Raw genomic sequence first — 3,364 nt, forward strand, 5'->3', positions numbered from 1 at the left:
AAAAAAAAAAAAAAAAAAAACTGACAATGAACCAGGATACTGTAGTAAAGCTTTCCAAAAAGTCTTAAATCAGTGGAAAATTACACATACAACAGGAATGCCCTATAATTCCCAAGGACAGGCCATAGTTGAAAGAACTAATAGAACACTCAAACGTCAATTAGTTAAACAAAAAGAAGGGGGAGACAGTAAGGAGTGTACCACTCCCCAGATGCAACTTAATCTAGCACTCTATACTTTAAATTTTTTAAACATTTATAGAAATCAGACCACTACTTCTGCAGAACAACATCTTGCTGGAAAAAAGAACAGCCCATATGAAGGAAAGCTGATTTGGTGGAAAGACAACAAAAATAAGACATGGGAAATAGGGAAGGTGATAACCTGGGGAAGAGGTTTTGCTTGTGTTTCACCAGGAGAAAATCAGCTTCCTGTTGGGATACCCACTAGACATTTAAAAGTTCTACAATGAACCCATCGGAGATGCAAAGAAAAGCACCTCCATAGAGACGGAAACACCGCAATCGAGCACCATCGACGTGCAAGATGGACAAAATGGTGATGTCAGAAGAACAGATGAAGTCACCACGCACCAAGAAAGTGGAGCCGCCAACTTGGGCACAATTAAAGAAGCTGACACAGTTAGCTAAAAAAAAGCCTAGAGAACACAAAGGTGACACAAACCCCAGAGAACATGCTGCTTGCAGCTTTGATGATTTTATCAACGGTGGGAAGTCTCCCCATGCCTGCAGGAGCAGCTGCAGCTAATTATACCTACTGGGCCTATGTGCCTTTCCCGCCCTTAATTCGGGCAGTCACATGGATGGAAAATCCTATTGAAACAGATGTTAATAATAGTGTGTGGGTACTTGGCCCACAGATGATCGTTGCTCTGCCAAACCTGAGGAAGAAGCAATGATGATAAATATTTCCACTGGGTATCGTTATCCTCCTATTTGCCTAGGGAGAGCACCAGGATGTTAATGCCTGCGATTGAAAATTGGTTGGTAGAAGCACATACTCTCAGTCCCACCAGTAGATTTACTTATCACATGGTAAGTGGAATGTCACTCAGGCCACAGGTAAATTATTTACAGGACTTTTCTTATCAAAGATCATTAAAATTTAGGCCTAAGGGGAAACCTTGCCCCAAGGAAATTCCCAAAGGATCAAAAGGCACAGAAGTTGTAGTGTGGGAAGAATGTGTGGCCGATAGTGTGGTGACATTACAAAACAATGAATTCAGAACTATTATCGATCGGGCACCCCGAGGTCAATTCTACCACAATTGCACAGGACAAACTCAACCGTGTCCCAGTGCACAAGTGAGTCCAGCTGTTAATAGTGACTTAACAGAAAGTTTAGACAAACATAAGCCCAAAAAATTAATCTTTCTACCCTTGGGAATGGGGAGAAAAAGGAATCTCTACTCCAAGACCAAAAATAGTAAGTCCTGTTTCTGGTCCTGAACATCCAGAATTATGGAGGCTTACCATGGCCTCATACCGCATTAAAATTTGGTCTGGAAATCAAACTATAGAAACAAGAGATCATAAGCCATTTTATACTATCGACCTAAATTCCAGTCTAACAGTTCCTTTGCAAAGTTGTGTAAAGTCCCCTTATATGCTAGTTGTAGGAAATATAGTTATTACACCAGACTCCTGAACTATAACCTGTGAAAATTACAGATTGTTTACTTGCATTGATTCAACTTTTAATTGGCAGCACCGTATTCTGCTAGTGAGAGCAAGAGAAGGCTTGTGGATCCCTGTGTCCATGGACCGACTGTGGGAGGCCTCGCCATCTGTCCATATTTTGACTGAAGTATTAAAAGTCATTTTAAATAGATATAAGAGATTCATTTTTACTTGAATTGTAGTGATTATGGGATTAATTGCAATCACAGCTATGGCCACTGTGGCAGGAGTTGCACTGCACTCTTGTGTTCAGACAGTAAACTTTGTTAACGATTGGCAAAAGAATTCTACAAGACTGTGGAATTCACAATCTGGTATTGACCAAAAATAGGCAAATCAAATTAATGATCTTAGACAAACTGTCATTTGGATGGGAGATAGGTTCATGAGCTAGAACATTGTTTCCAGTTACAGTGTGACTGGAATACATCAGATTTTTGTACTACAACCCGAGTTTATAATGAGTCTGAGCATCACTGGGACATGGTTAGACACTACCTACAGGGAAGAGAAGATAATCTCACTTTAGACATTTCCAAATTAAAAGAACACATTTTTGAAGCATCAAAAGCCCATTTAAATTTGGTACCAGGAACTGAGGCAATAGCAGGAGTTGCTGATGGCCTCACAAATCTTAACCCTGTCACTTGGGTTAAGACCATCGGAAGTTCTACTATTATAAATTCATATTAATCCTTGTGTGCCTGTTCTGTCCGTTGTTAGTCTGCAGGTGTACCCAACAGCTCCGAAGAGACAGCGACCATGGAGAATGGGCCATGATGATGATGGTGGTTTTGTGGAAAAGAAAAGGGGGAAATGTGGGGAAAAGAGAGATGGACTGTTACTGTGTCTATGTAGAAACAAGTAGACATAAGAGACTCCATTTTGTTCTGTACTAAGAGAAATTCTTCTACCTTGAGGTGCTGTTAATGTGTAACCCTGGCTCCAACTGTGCTGGCAGAGACATGTGCTGTGTTGACTCAAGGTTTAATGGATTTAGGGCTATGCAGGATGTGCTTTGTTAAAAAAGTGCTTGAAGGCAGTATGCTTGCTAAAAATCATCACGTTCTCTAATCTCAAGTACCCAGGGACACAATACACTGCAGAAGGAAGGTCACAGGGACCTCCACCTAGGAAAGCCAGGTATTGTCCAAGGTTTCCCCCATGTGATAGCCTGAGATATGGCCTCATGGGAAGGGAAAGACCTGACTGTCCCCGAGGCCAACACCCATAAAGGGTCTGTGCTGAGGAGGATGAGTGAAAGAGGAAGGCCTCTTTGCAGTTGAGATAAGAGGAAGGCATCTGTCTCCCGCTTGTCCCCAGGCAATGGAATGGAATCGGTGTAAAACCCGATTGTATGTTCTATTTACTGAGATAGGAGAAAACCACCTTAGGGCTGGAGGTGAGACATGCTAGCGGCAATACCGCTCTTCAATGCACTGAGATATTTGTATAGTGCACATCAAGGCACAGCACCTTTTCTTAAACTGATTTATGACACAGAGACCTTTGTTTACATGTTTTCCTGCTGATCATCTCCCCACTATTACCTATTCATCCCCCTCTCCAAGATGGTAGAGATAATGATCAGCAAATACTGAGGGAACTCAGAGACAGGTCCCTGTGCCCGTCCTCCATATGCTGAGCACCAGTCCCCTGGGCCC

Source organism: Mandrillus leucophaeus, unplaced genomic scaffold, assembly GCF_000951045.1.
Source record: "Mandrillus leucophaeus isolate KB7577 unplaced genomic scaffold, Mleu.le_1.0 Scaffold30, whole genome shotgun sequence".
NCBI classification, from domain to species: Eukaryota; Metazoa; Chordata; class Mammalia; order Primates; family Cercopithecidae; genus Mandrillus; species Mandrillus leucophaeus.